The sequence below is a fragment of the Macrobrachium rosenbergii genome, chromosome 1, assembly GCF_040412425.1.
Source record: "Macrobrachium rosenbergii isolate ZJJX-2024 chromosome 1, ASM4041242v1, whole genome shotgun sequence".
Classification (NCBI taxonomy): Eukaryota; Metazoa; Arthropoda; class Malacostraca; order Decapoda; family Palaemonidae; genus Macrobrachium; species Macrobrachium rosenbergii.
Genome location: NC_089741.1, coordinates 56,502,089 through 56,517,993, shown reverse-complemented (window position 1 = coordinate 56,517,993; position 15,905 = coordinate 56,502,089). Strand labels below are relative to the sequence as shown.

The following is a 15,905-nucleotide window of genomic DNA, read 5'->3' as shown; positions in this document are numbered from 1 at the left end:
CTTGGATGATTAATTACTTTTGTACTCTCTTACCTACCATTTTCATCGACTTTAATTTCACGAATTTCCACAGAAAATCTGTCATACAAAATAAGACAAAATAATGCCTAAAATAAACATTAATTGGGATTTCACTTTGAATAAAGCTATGGGGGGAAACTTGAGTACAGCACAGCAAAAAAAGCATTACAGACAAAGGATGAGATGTCGATGACAAAGATGATATGATGAGGTGGAGACTCAGAGGGTGCTTTAGTGCATGATGGTCCACTGCTGTGTTTAGAGTCTGACGTATTTTCGCTGTTACATTAAAAAAAGAGTTCGGTGATGGTCCAGTCCTCACCACCGAAGAAATCCTGCTACTCAATGTGAAAACATTTTCATCACATGCTGTGATGCAGGAGATAATTCATAATTATTTAATCCAGACTATGACCAAAACTTCATTGTCTCCATTCACATAATTATGTTCTGATTTCAACTCAATACGCACTTCTGTTGCGTCACGCTGTTATCATTACTTAACTAAAGATATTTTTAATGGAAAAGAGTTACTAAAGGACCACGAATTATACAGGAGTCAGAATATATCATATTATACAAGAGTCAGAATATATCATGCAAGTTGTTTTCAAACAGATATTTTTTCTAAGATATGAAATCCTGAATATTTCATTCCGTAGTCGTGATTAAATACCAAAGGTAACGACAATGAAATTAAAAGTAATGTTCGGTATAATAATTACTCTAAATACATGGCATCTTTTCTGTACTCGAATTAGATCCATGAGAGATCCAATGACAGATTATGCAATTACAGTATAAACACCGCATTCCACTGATAAAAGTGAAATGCTATTGGAAGAGAAGCACCCCTTTTAGCAATAAAGCTGAAGACCAGACGAAATCACCAGGTGCCAATAAGCAATGACAGAAGCTTATGGATATCCTCAGCGACGACGTGTTTCATACTAGTATGGAAAAGAAAAAGAGTGAATCAGTGAAATCACTGAAGTTCGTTCTAAATATAAAAAGCTTAAAAATAAAACCAAATTTAGAAGGCTAGTCCCTGTAACTACTAGCCTAATTACCCCTTTGCATCAAACCTCCAGCGAGGCAGTGATCTTAGCGCTCGGTATAATCGAGGGCACAACACCTAGTTTGCCTTCAACCAGGGGTCGAAATAAGAGGCAAGCTAACGACAATGCAAAGGGGTCGGGGACACTGATATAAGAGTTAGCACCAAAATGTCCAGGCCCTTAGTAGCAATATTACAGCAGAATTACAATTAACAATTACTGTTAACTTCTTCGACGAGTAAAATTTCTCCCTCTCTCTCTCGTTATTAAGATTCAAGAGTACCTCCGTATCATTACTGTAAACATCTACAGAGATGTTCACTTTTTCACAAGAGTCGGCATTCTTTTCGGACAGGCAGTGTTTTACTTCTAACGTAAAATAACGATATATTTTTCCTTATCAGAATCCCGCTTTATAATCAAAATTATAGAAAGAAAGAGAAAATTTGTAAACATTTCACGGCGATATCGGTCGCCATCTTAAGATGCTAACAAGATTTTGAGACTCGGCCTAAAAAGGTTATGAACCCCTGTTCATAGATTCAAGAGTTTGTGTACGTAATGCTGTATGCATCTTAATATAATCTAAAAATAAAATCGTGCTGTAATGCGTAGCAAGTGGATTGCTCAATTTAATTTTGGCCTCGATTTCTTCAAAGTCCTTCTTTATTTGAACAAGATCTCCAAATAGCTGCATTCTTCACTACTATGCGTATTAGCGACCTGCAGTTCAGCCTATGACTCAGTCAGGTCTAAAATCCTGACTGTAATTGAAAATTATGCTTCAGCGTCATTCGCACAAGCGTTGTTTGTATTTAAGCTCTTATTGCATTTATCTGGGCAACTGCTGTACGGATGTTGATTTTGCTCTTATTCAGTCCTGCTATTTATTTATCCAATAATTCAAATCAGCTAAAACATCATTCTTATGTTTAAAGTAGTTTAGTATTACAGAGTAAAACTCCGCAGCGTTAGCGCAGAATATTTTTAGTATCTTCAGTTATTCGGTGGCTTTTACTGAAGTTCTAGATTTGATCCTATAGGTATTATTACTTAATCAGTCCTTCTTTGGGGATTCGTGAAATACTTGATGAAAGATAATTTTGTGACTTGATAATGTGAGTAATATTTTCTTACTTCGCGTCACTTAAATGTGCGTCAAGTCAGATGTGCTATTACACACCGATAGATTTTGTTGCACAACTTCCGTTTCTCAACGCCAGAAACTAATTCTTTTGGTCACTCCTAATATTCTATGAATGAGTCGAGTTGAGTTGAATATAGAATTTAGGCCAATGGCCAAGCACTGGGACCAATAAGGTCACTCAGTGCTGAAACGGAAATTGATAGTAAGAAGGTCTGAAAGGTGTAACAGGAGGAAAACCTCACAGCTGCACTAGGAATCAATTGTTAGGAGAGGGTGGAAAGTAAAACGAAAGAAAAAGAATATGAAAGGAGGTACAGTCAAAGGAATGAAAGGGGTTGCAGCTAGGGGCCGAAGGGACGCTGCAAAGAACCTTAAATAATGCCTTCAGTGCATCGCGTGCAGTTGCACTGACGGCCCTACCCCCCCTACAGGGCCAATATTCTACGGATATATTATGTGAAGTTGGCAACACAGGCAAGAATTCACTTTCCCAGAATGAAACCACTTTTATCTCTCATGTTTGCTCTGTTCTTCATATCTTATCAGACATTCCACTTTTCATTGAAGCCTTAGATTTATAATTGCTAGCATGGCATATAATAATGACGATAACTTGATAGCTGTTGATGTGCTTTATTCAAAAGTAAGTTTCCTCGTAGTTTTTTTTTTTAGCATCGTTAAAAATAGTTTATAATTAATTTCTAAGACTCAAAGTGAAAATTAAACCTGTTTTCCCCAGAGGATTAATTTTTTCCCGCTTTACGCATTGTTCCATACAATCTGTAGAAACAAGTGCATGGGGCTATCAATCCCATCTCAATGCCCGGTCTTGGAAAGCTTCCAGCAGACTTTAGAAGTCTGACTGTTGGCGGCAATTATTCAAAATGATGAAGGTGAACGAGCGAAAGACTGGGTGAATACATAACCGATCTACAATCTTTAAAAAAACACATTAAGTGGTCCAAACTAGCAGGTGGGTCTACTTCATAATCTCCTTGTGTAGTATACTTGTCTCTCTCTCTCTCTCTCTCTCTCTCTCTCTCATAAACAGGATGTCTCTTTTTTACCTGGCCGACGAACTCTCTTCTATTCCACCATGTAGCCTCAAAGCTCAAAATCCCAGTTGGAATGCGGTATATATTCAAACTGTACGACCAATATAATTTCTTCTCGTTTAAGATCATCACTGTTGTCGAAACACTAATCTCTACGCAGGTATGTATTTGTCATGTGATCAAGACTGGAGTTCAGATTGTACGCACGCTCACTGAAATACAGACTAGTGTATTATGACCGGTTACAAAAGCCAGTTTTACGTTTGAGAAAGGGCGCGACATTGGCTCATAAGTAACGGGCAAAAGAGAGAATATTAAATGCAGTCGAAAACAAGAGCAGGACCGAATATATGGCCATTGTTTTTTAAGCTTGCCAAGAAGCTCAATTACTACTGAATACTCAAAGCCGATTATTCTAGAGTAGTGGTTCTCATATTTTTTGGTATCGTTACCCCCGGCAGTGGCGTGATAGATTACCATTAGCTCTACTCCATTCTTCTTCAGTTATATGAAGTTATAATATAAAGAAAAGAAAAATATTGGAATTTTCAATCCCAAAGAATTATTACTTTTAGAAAGTGCTTCGTTACCCGCCCCCTCCCCCTCCCCGCATCCCCTTCACAGAAACGGTTTCATTACCCCAAGTTTGAGAACCACTGTTCTAGAGAGGTATATAATACGTACATATCGTATTTCACAAACTTTTATCCACTCCCTTTCTTCGCTTCATCTCTCGTTGCCACCCTTGAATCTGTAGTCCCATCTTTCTTGTGTGTGTGTGTGTGTGTGTGTGTGTGTGTGTGTGTGTGTGTGTGTGTGTGTTGTGTGTTTTAGCAGAGTTATTTTTCAGTTTGAAACTGAATAGGCTCTACCCAGGAAATGCCATCTTTTGACCAGCACCATTCTCCATATACTGGAATGGAATGGAATATAAAATTTAGGCCAAAGGCCAAGTGCAGGGACCTATGAGGTCACTCAGCGCTGAAAAGGAAACTGACAATAAAAAGGTTTAAAAGATGCAACAGGAGGAAAACCTCGGAGTTGCAATATGAAACAATTGTTAGGAGAGGGTGGAAAGTGAGATGGAAGAAAGAGAATAGGAACGGCGAAACAGTAAAAGGAATGAAAGGGGTTGCAGCTAGGGGCTGAAGGGACGCTGCAAAGAACTAATCCTCTGTTGAGTACCACACGCAAGCAAGTGATTCATCTACTGATCCTCTTTTCGCCTCCCTTTATAACGGCTCAGATGTGGGTAAGCACCATTGTAAACTTTAACACAAGTCACAGGGAATTTAATGTACACCCCATCGACTTAATAAGGTAGTGGAGGTTCCTGACTCTTCTATTTTCAATGATTAGGAAAAGATTACCAGACGCCACATAAAAATTCTGGACCGAAGGCTACTCATATTGTGTATAATTCTCTTCAAGCACCAGTAACAGGGCTTTCTGCAGCATCCTAGCCTTCCTTACCTATTCTCCTCATTCCCTTGCGCCACTTACACCAAGCTTAACGTGATGACCTGCATACCTTTATGCTTATTCTTTACTAGATTGTTTGCGAAAACCCTAGCCTTGTGACCAGCCATGTTATACAAGTGTTATTCCACCCTATTTGTAAACCTTGATTTGATTTTGCTTTCAGAACTATGAGGAATTGTTAAAAATCTAAACTTCATATGTCTGAATACACCTTAATGACAAGAAGTGTACAAATTTAACTTTATTCACTTCTAACAGTTCTCTTTCTAGATTAGCTAAAAGCATCCACAAGTCTGGCATTCTCCCAGAAACATTCTTATGGGCTCTTTGCTTCCTTTAGGTTAAATTTAGAGGATTCCATTGCATCCTAATCATTTATAAATCTTACGCTTTCCCCTGTTATTCCTCTGAGCAAAGCTCACTGAGCACTGATGAAATCCCCCTTTGGTCTTTTAAGCATTTTGTGAATTATCTTTCATTGGCATTCTGCTGCTTTTTTAGCTTTGCTAAAACGCTCGTATTCTACTTTCATGTACAATCTGTTCCCAAGATGGGCTACTGTTCAAATCCTTTCAAACGTCATACTACTCTTACTTCTAGTACAGTGTTTCTAAACTCTCTGAAGTCACTCTGCGCCACTTTTCTAAAACAATTGAACCTCCAGGTCTGAACTGAACTCATGTCTGGTCATCTTTTCTCTGGAAATTATTAAACTAGATATTTCTAAGGCGTTTGATACCGCCTGGAATAAGATACTGTCTGCCATTTATCTCTGTCGACTAAGTTAGTCTCATTGCAGGTCAGTCTAATTCGAATGCACTCGATGAAGCTGCATTTGTTTCTATCCAAACCTCAAGTGGTGTCCAATCAAGGATTTGTTCTTTTTACCTTACCTTTCTTTTTTCCATCAGTGACCTCAAAGTCTTCTCATGATGCACCCATTTGTATGAGGATACTTAAACTTTTCACAAGCCTTCCTCCTTTCTTGCTACTAAACTTTGTTTTCAGCCTCATTTAACTTTGAGGTTTTGTGTTAACTAAGATCTAGGTATTATCTTTTAATGGGAGCGGACAAAACCTGATTTATTTTAATGGTCCCCCAGATCAATTTTCTTATCTCTTTTTCTCACATCCCATTTGCCTTCACAATAATAATGTAGAATCTGGAAATTGAACTCATATGATTTATAAGCATTTCAAGCTTAAGAAATTAACAGTAGCTTGCTTCTGGGTATTTTATTATGGGCCTAGTATAGTCTTGTTCTAAGAAGCTGGGTGTGCTCTTTAGGCACTGCTTGTACTTTTCTGAACAGTTCCTTCATATATCTTACGGAAATTTTGTGCAGTTACACCGAAAAATTTCATTATTTATGGGGAGGCTCTGTTTGAATACTTCTATTGACAAAAAAAAAAAATTTCTGTCTGATAAATAGTTGGGGTCTTACTTTCAATTTGGACTTGCTTCCACTCCGTCATTAGCTCATTGTTCACATCTTAATTTGCAGATATTAATTTTGGCGTTGCCTTTGGCAGTATATTGACTGTATGGTGTCCTGTGGCCTCCAGTCTTTCGTCCTCATTGTACTCCTCAATCCTACACCCAGTGTGTCATGAACCTAAGGATCAACTAGGCTGATCAATGCATCACATGATTCACTTTTGAAACAGAAAATGTAACTCTGTATTCTTTTGTATTTGCTGAATTATTCAACGTTACTATTTTCAAGAGGTGGGTCTGTCAACACTTGGAAAATGAAATTCATTAAGACTCCGGCCACACTACAGTAAAATATGTCACGAACACATGTTGGCAACTTATTAAATACATATCACAAATAGGTTGAAAACAAATCTACCACCACAAGTAGAAAACGAATCTTTGGCAAATGCTGGTTGATCATGTGAAGCACAAGTTGTTGACTTGTATTCAACCTGTTTTGGTGTGTGTGAGATAAGTTGTCAATGTGTGTTGATGAAATGCTTTACTGCAGTGGGGACGCACTAAGAGACAGCCATGTTTTGGACTGCCCCTCCCATCTTGGTCTCAGCACCACAGAAACATTGTGACTGAAAATGGTGGAATGTTTGTCACGGGATGATTGATTTTTCATGTTCATTAGGATCAGGTTCAATCAATATAAAATAGGTAATGAATGGTTTCTCTTAAGTCTGTTTAACTGACTAAATGATGTATTACTGATCAGATATAAAATTCTTTAAGATTTGGGTCTTATCTCCTCGCTTCCTTGTCCCTTGCTCAGGCACCATATGACAGGTTTTGAGTTTCTCAGGCCCTAAACAATGTTTGCTAGGAGTCGGCCTTTTGTATTCCTAGAAACTCTTTAGAATCCAAAAGTGAAATACGTGTGAAAATGCAGGAAGCAGTTTCGTTAATGGTACACAGCATCCAAATTTGTAGCCAAGATACCGTATGGTCCTTGTGGTCACCTTCGAGTCTGTGCTTTGTGTCTTGACTGACTGCTAAGGAGACCCATGCATGTCATTCTCACTTCCTAGTTATTCCATGAATACACGTACTTGATAGCTGATATAATTAAGCGATATGTTCACTGAAGGTTTTCGTCATTTTGATCTTTTCTGTTATATATCCGATGATCAGAAAGAAATAAACTTCTCTACTTGAACAAACCAGAAGCTAAGAGGGCACGGTGGTTATTACAATCACAAAATTGCTTGACGTTTTGTCTGAATTTGTGCATTTTACACAGAACTTTCATGGTCTTACGATGGACTCTTATTTTCTTTTCTATCTTTGCACAAGTCATCTTTATAACATCTTTCTACATACTTCATATCGTCAGTAATATTTATCGTGAGTGTTAGAAGTTTAGACTCACTTACGGTTGCCCCACTGGGACTTACCTTACTAATGACAGGAGTCTGGATGACCGTGGTCATTAGCCTTCTTCATTTTGTACTCCTTGTTCATTGCGGTTAGGGTCAGTGTTTCAATGTCTTAAAATATTGTGGTTTTTTCACGAATACGAAATGGTTTAATGGTGTCGCCGAAGTGTTAAAACCTTAAAGGTATTGATATCCACGACCGATGAACAACCATACGACATTCCACACTCCAAGCACGACTCATTGTTCCATAACTTTGCACCCGCGCCCAATTTGCTTTCTCTGACTTCTCCCAGCACTCCTCCATTCAGTAAGCCATTCAACATCCGCAGAAATACAACACACGCGCTCGTCTCAGGCCCACTTTTCAAGCAAACAAGTTATATTTATCTGTCGAAAGACAGAAACATTCATTCCCGGTAAATTCCCGCGCACAGGTAACAGCGTCAGGGGTTCCCAGGCTCTTAAGCAACATACGCACTGTCATCAAGATGCCATGCGATGACCACCGGCACCTCTCGTATTACACGTTAATTAATACGACGCTCGTGGACACGAGCTGGTCTTGGGTCCAGTTTGCGTCGGTAATCCTTCGAGGTCATATTGAACCGCAATCAGTTTCTTTGTTTTGTATGTTTTCTGGATCCTGTAATTGTCCCCGGACCTTGAGGAGAGTTTTAGAGCCGTGACTAAAATCCCCTTTCAGTCGCATGATGGGAGGGTTTGGTGTGGAACAAGGGGAAAGGGCAAGATTGCAATGACTGTGTTGGATATTTGGCAAGGTTCTTCTTGACTACGTAAAAAAAAAAATAAAAAAAGATATATTCTACGACTAATGTCCCTACCAAAACTAATGCTGTTGCTACTAATAATCATGGTAACTATCAGAACACAAGGATTCAGTGAAGTTCTTACCTCTGCCAATCTACGCAATGCCTTTCACCCTTCCTGGGTGAACTCAGACAGGCAATTATTCATTGCACTAATAATATGATACAGAATATCACACTAATAACATTCATACGCAGCAATAAATTTCCTGAAAATTCCTATATCTTATAATGGGTGAAATGGTTTCCGAAGTGCTGTATCTTCATCGATCTCAACCGAAGTTTATCATCTGAAGGGAGTCGTCCGATGAGAGGATCTCAACAAGTTTCTTTAAAATACGTTCGTGCGTTCTCGAGGTATTTTGTATACGCGCAAAGTGATAAACACACACACACACACACACACACTCGAACTGGTCAAATCTGACCTCTTTCCAGCTTCGCAGGTGGTGGTAGTCAAAATAATGAAAATAATATCGTTAAAAAACTGAACACGGTTATGTCAACAGACTCCGAAGCTAAACCAGAAGAGACTAGAATACTGCATTTGGACTCCCAGCTGAATTATGATCACAATCTCTCGGCTTACAAGTGAAACGTCCCTCAACCTATTGTTTTACGGTTTATAAGAAAATTTTCATGTTACCAGTTCCACCTTCGCATTTTGATGATAAAGCTGAAAAAAGCAATCCACTCCCTATAGAAATAGTTAAATTTTCTACGCAGTATGCTAGAATCCTTCATTCTTCTTTTCTATGGAAAGGTACCCGGAAGTTTGTGCTTAATCCCGATTACAATTTACACAAACAAACGCAAACTTGCAGATGAACATAGGACAGAAATACCCTCGCAGATGGGTACGAAGCATTATAGGGTCACCTGGGTCCATGACCGATTGAAATCAGAATTAAAAAAAAATCTGAAAAAGGGCCTCAGAAAAAATTCCTGGGAGAGATTATATCGGACAGTTGTTTTCTCCTCTCCTTTTCCAGGCCTGACAGGTTAAAATGGTTAGTGCCCATGAAGGATTAGAAAGGCCTGATATCAAACAACAGGCAAAACAGAAGAGTTCCCAGCCGTTCCAGTGGCGTTGGTCACCGGGGATAATCGGGTGGGTCACGAGGCGTGCCACATGCCCTCGAAATACCAACAAGCGCGTCCATTAGTATGAGAAAATCAAGAACTCGTCTTGTCTGTGGCCTTGTAGAAACTCTGAGTGATCCGAATGATTATGAGATTTTGTCAACTTCAGGAAGTTAGACTACAGCGTATTTTGGAAGAGGGCCTCAGCTCTTAACAAAACTAACAACAAAATGGTAAGCTTGCAATTGCTAGGGTGAATAAACATTGGCATATGTTGTTTGCTTTAGCGTGAGCGTTAAAGCTGGATTAATGCTCTTCCCGAGCGATGCCAAACTTATCAATCTAATGGAAAATGTAGAGAAAAATGAAGCTGTTTGATGACTAGGTTAAAAAGACTCTCAAAGTAACTACTTAGTGATAAATATAAATGACTCAAAGTAACCGATTAGTGATAAACACTCAATCTATTATCATTCTTCCATACAATAAAGTGAAACACAGCATTGCGACATCGCCCAATGTCTATCTCAGGTCAAGGGTGGGTATTTGATAAGCTGATTCTGTCTTTGAGGAACCACGAACCTTTTTTTTTTTTATCACGGATGGTCACCGAGTCCATATTCAAACAGGAGATTAGTTACAATGTTTTGAAACTTTAAATCTCCCAGCACTTGATTTAAATCTTTTAATTCTCTTTTTTATTGCAAGTAGTCAATGAGGTGTTGTTTCGCCTCCGGGTACAAATGAAAAAAAAAAAAATTCCTGGACTTTTCTCTAAAAAAAATTTAATGAAAAAATAAACTTTGTCAGCACATTTCATAATTTACGAAAGTCATACATCAATACAAAATCCCACAACTATCCTTGTGTGTAACCACACCAACCCGCAGGGTAAAAGAGTGTGTATATGGTGAAAAGTGTCATCACACACACACACACACAGTGTTCGGCAAACGACAGCTTAGCATTCGCAGAACCAAATAACAGCCCTTAGCAGGACAGCTAATGAAGACAAACGACCAAACGAGCCTTTACGAACGGAACTGTCTTCCTTCACAAACCTGTTCAACTGGAGGAATGAGCCATCTACTGGTTAATATCAACGGAAGAGAATATTTAGAAAAAATGTAAATTCGACTCAGGAACTGGAATTTGCCTAACTCCGAGTTGTATTATCCAGTCTCGCTATACTGTAGCGTAACTAGTATGTTACCCATTTATCTGTTAATTGTTTGATCTATTTTGGTCATTGGTAATATTGTCAACGTAGTTTACAAGTTGTGGATCTCTTTGCCTGAACGTTAATGAGAATTGTATTTAACTGAGCATTTGTTTGTTTCTGCTTGTAGGGTTCAGTTGAAGGTTTTGTTCATATTTGAAAAAATAAAGAAACGCTGCCGTGATTTGTATCTCCCCTTAGATTGCTATATATGTATATGCATGTATATATATATATATATATATATATATATATATATATATATATATATAAATTTCTGACTCACGTCGGGGATCAGACGAGTCTCTCAGGTGGAAAGCAGGGCGTTAACCACTGGGCCACGAAGTCTAAAGAAGTTGGAACCTGAGACAACTGCGAGGAAATTACCTGGGCAAACTAACTGCTGCATACAAGCAGTTTTAACTTCCCGACTCGTGGCCCAATAGACCAACATTTCATTCGAATTATCCCTTCTGAGTGAATAAGATGAAAATCATCAACACACAATCACGTGTGGAACGAAATAAATTTCTGACTCACGTCGGGATCAGACCAGGTCTCTCCAGGTGGAAAGCAAGGGCGTTAACCATGGGCCACACAAGTCTAAAAAGTTGGAACCTGAGAGCAGCACCCCAAGAGTTACCTGGGCAAGCTAACTGCGCATGCCAACGAGTTTTTCCCCAACCCGACTCAGCAATGACCAATAGACAACATTTCATTCAATTATCGCTTCTGGTGAATAAGATAGAAATCATCAACACACAATCACGTGTGGAACAGGAAATAAATTTCTGACTCGTCGGGGATCGAACCCAGATTCTCAGGTGGAAAGCAAAGGGCGTTAACCACTGGAGCCACACAGTCTAAAAAGAGAGACATGGTCAGAAATTTATTTCCGTTCCACACGTGATTGTGTGTTGATGATTTCTATCTTATTCACTCCAGAAGGGATATTCGAATGAAATGTTGTCTATTGGGTCATTGCTGAGTCGGAAGTTGGGGAAAACTCGCTGGTATGCACAACAGTTAGTGCTGCCAAAATATTCTGGTGCAGTATCGAGTTGGATTTCCAGCTTCACAGACTTGTGTGGCCCGTGATTAACAGTGCTGCCGCCTGAGAACCTGGTTCATTGATGAAGTCGAAGTATTTCTGTTCACACGTGATTGTGGCCTGTTGATGATTCTATAGCGACTTCGCTCAGAAGGGCTAATTCGGTGAAATGTTGTCTATTGGATCATTGCTGAGTCGGAAGTGAAAGCTTTCGCTTGTGTAAACAAGGCTGCCCGGAGTTATTCGCGGGTGAATTGAATTCGGGTTCAGCTGCTTTTTAACATGTGTGGCGCCGTGGTCGCGCCGCTTTCACCTGAGCCAAAGGTCGATCCCGACGTGAGAAATTTATTTCTATTCCACTGCGTGATTGTGTGTTGATGATTTCTATATATATCTATATATATATATATATATATATATATATATATATATAACATATATATATATTTATATATATATGTATGTATGTATGTATGTATGCATGCATATTGTTTGTATAAAAAAACAATCTCACAGGAATTCCGAACCAGTCGTTAAATTGGAAATCGGTGGAAACAGTCTTGAAGCTTATTTAGGAGCAACAAAAAACCTAAGACTAATCAAGTGTTTTAGTGAAATAACGAGGAAGGTCCTACTGGACACAAACGATTACTCTTAACTGATAAGTTTTACAGCAATAACAAACCTCAGAGTTAGGGCACGCGAACAACAATTTCGCAAAATAAATAGTGCCGAAATAACAAGTAAATAAGAACAAATAAAAATGGGCCCTCTATGCATAATGCTTACATGAAAAATTCTTCTTTTAAGTATCTTCCCTTTAAAATGAAAAGAGGTTACTGTAATTAAACAGGCACGCTTTCCTTTTCTCTTATTTATTTCTCACTGATGGCAATGACTGATTTCACGACTTCCTTTCAAAGCTCGTTATTATTGCAAAAATTTCATATCTAAACATCTGTAAAAAGATTTTCAGTGGGATTAAAATAATAAGTAAATACGAAACTAAGTTGTCCAAAATTAAATGTCCAAGATTTTTAAGCTGAAAAATATAGTAATCAATAAACATTTTCTAGAATTTTGCAAAAGAAAATAAATTTTGTTCATCATGGAATGAATTCATTCCGAAATGAATATCTTTAACACATGTTAAGTCCTCTTGCAAGCAAATATGACCCAGATAATCCAGGAAGAATAACTAAAACATAATTAAAATTTTCCCGAAGTCTGAAGGAAAAATAAATTTGGAGAAAAGAAATAAAGAACTCTATATCCCTAAAGTATTAAGCCCGTATAAATTAGGCATTTAATGCAACAGTGACAGACAGTGAAAATTTTTAACAATCATACACAACAGAAACCATCTTATCCTGGCCTAAGAGACTCAAAAATGCCTAAAGAAAGCTTGCTTAGGTCTCCATTCTCTCTTTTCAAAACCTTTGTTGTCGCAGCACCACTCAAGATGCGAATTCACAGCAGTGTCTTGAATGGCGGTACAATAGTCCAGTGTAATAATAAATTTGTTTAAAGAACTTCCTGACGTCACCTGAGTTACAACACCAAGATGATGAATACAGTACAACCATTTTAGCCCTACTCAATAACACAGGACCTATGGGCTTCTCTGGGAAGCACTGAGGATAGCCTCTATTGGTCAGATTGATTTGATCAAGTTTTGATGCGCTGCATCTTCGCTTCAACCTTTGAAGTTCCAATTGCACGACAACTTAGGAAAAATTGACAAAAAACAAGAGACCATCCGTCCATGGTCCAAGTCATAACTGTTAATATGGTCTAAGTCATAACTGTTAATATTAGGAAACAGAAACTTGCCAACACGAACCGCTCTATCTAAAAGAGATAAATCTCTGGCAGAAGCAGACATCCACACCGGAGAACAGTTTTTTTTAGTAAAGGTAGGACAAATGACCTAAAACAGGTTGCACTGATTTTATCATTGTTTTAAATATATAAGGCTTTTCGTGCGGCATTTGCTGACACATGAGAAGTTTCTCAAAAGTAAGATGTGAGTCAAAAGTTACACCTAGAATCGTTAAAGCTTCAGACTCATTCTGCAGTCCCATCCACCTGAAAGGGAGGATGAAGTGGAAAATCTGTACGAGATGTGCTAGTTTAAAATACTGTGCATGAACCCTACTGGGCAGTGAATAAGTTGCCAACAATGGTCTCGTGTAAAATAAAATACGCAGATTTTCGCTGATTTGCCACAACTTTACTTTACCGAGATACAAGCCTTGTATTTGAAAACCAATGAATAAGAAATTACAGAACCACGGATACAAGAAGAGGTAAGACTAACACCTCTTACTACAAGTGTTTGTAAAACTAAAAATACGTGATACATTACTCCTTTCTTTTATTTCACTTTGCATATCTTCAGATGGTAGAACATCTGGTAAAAAACTCCATCAAAAATAACTTTTCCTATAAAAAATTATTTTGAAAAAGCTGCCGGCCCGAATCTATTGTGAGGGAAAACGTAAAGAAAACTGTAGCTATTAAAACACTCCAGGGAATACATTTACATGCATGACGTTCTTTCTCCCTGTACTGCAGTTAACGAAAATGCAGCTTTACTCACATAATACATCAATTCATAAACAAGAACTGATTTACCTAGATAATAATGTACTATTCGCTAATGCATCGGAACTTGATCTTGCCTGTCATCATTGATTGACTGATCGTACTCTGTTGACTGGCACCACATGATGCTCTTTTCGTCCTGATACGGGGTTCCCGCGAAGCTCTACCGCACACTCCTAGAGCCGTGAGAATGGTGAAAGATGTAGTGTGATTCCGAAAGAATCAATAATTTCTCACGGTACGATAACTTACCAATACTATAAATGTCCAATTATTAGATAGTGAGCAATAAGGGTGAAAGGAGAAAGGAAGAGAATGGGCAAAATATAATGGATGCTTTCAAAAATGCTCTTGTAAGTCTTTCGGTAATTTTGCTAACATTTCAAGATTTTGCCAAGTATTTAATTTTGTCAAGAGAGAGAGAGAGAGAGAGAGAGAGAGAGAGAGAGAGAGAGAGAGATCGTATTTGTGTGTTAATGTTTAGTAAAATACATACTTTACCTGCGGTGCATCAATATACTGTGACCGGAAATAATAAGTGAAAATCCACAATTATGTATATGAGCAAAAGCTGTATTTTTCAAGATACAAAAAAAAAAAAATTTTAAATGGGATCTTTCGACAGTTTGCAAGAAAGCTCCCATTTTTTTATCATTTTTTGTATCTTGCAATCTGCTTTCATAATATATGTAATTGTAAATTCTCACTTATTAATGCCTACCGATAAATTAACCCAGAAAGTTGCCAGATTTACACACACACACACACACACACACACACACACACACACACACACACACATACATATATATATATATATATATATATATATATATATATATATATATATTATTATATATATATATATATATATATATATATATATATATATATATATATATATATATATATATATATATATATATATATATATATATACATACAAGTATATATATATATAGTGGAATTCTGAGATAATGCTGCACTCTCATGAGAACTGTGACCTTCGAAAGACAATCTTGGTAAACATACCTATTTGCAAATTACCGTTATAGGTCATCAAACACGAAAAAATATGCAGCCAGACATAAGGCACTTAAACTGCCAAAAAAAAAAACCTATGTTCACTAACGGGTGATAGGGTTTCACGACAATAAATCGTCAATTCTGACCAGATATCCAGCTAACACATAGAGAGAGAGCAAAAAGAGAACAAAACTTGAACAACACTGGAAATAAAAAATGAAGAATCACGTTGCCGAATTTTTTACGAGTCGGACCACTGGTTCGTCTGGATGTCTGTCTGCAGCATCGCATGACTTTTTACCCTTGAGACATAATTACCTGAAGTTGAGGTTCTCTTTCCATCACAACAATGTCACTTGTGATTTAAATGACGCCAGCAGATTTCAGAAGTGGAATTCTGCTGTCTTCCTCAGCACCCGCGCCTCGTGTGTTAGTACGCGATACACGTCGTGCAGAATTCC

The 15,905-nt window shown here is 38.0% G+C and overlaps 1 protein-coding gene across 2 annotated transcripts in view; it reads left to right on the top strand.

The window, feature by feature from the left end:
- LOC136838669 (bumetanide-sensitive sodium-(potassium)-chloride cotransporter-like) overlaps positions 1-15,905 on the top strand; it is a 96,023-nt gene that overhangs the window by 31,238 nt on the left and 48,880 nt on the right. The gene's annotated exons all lie outside the window — the stretch shown is intronic.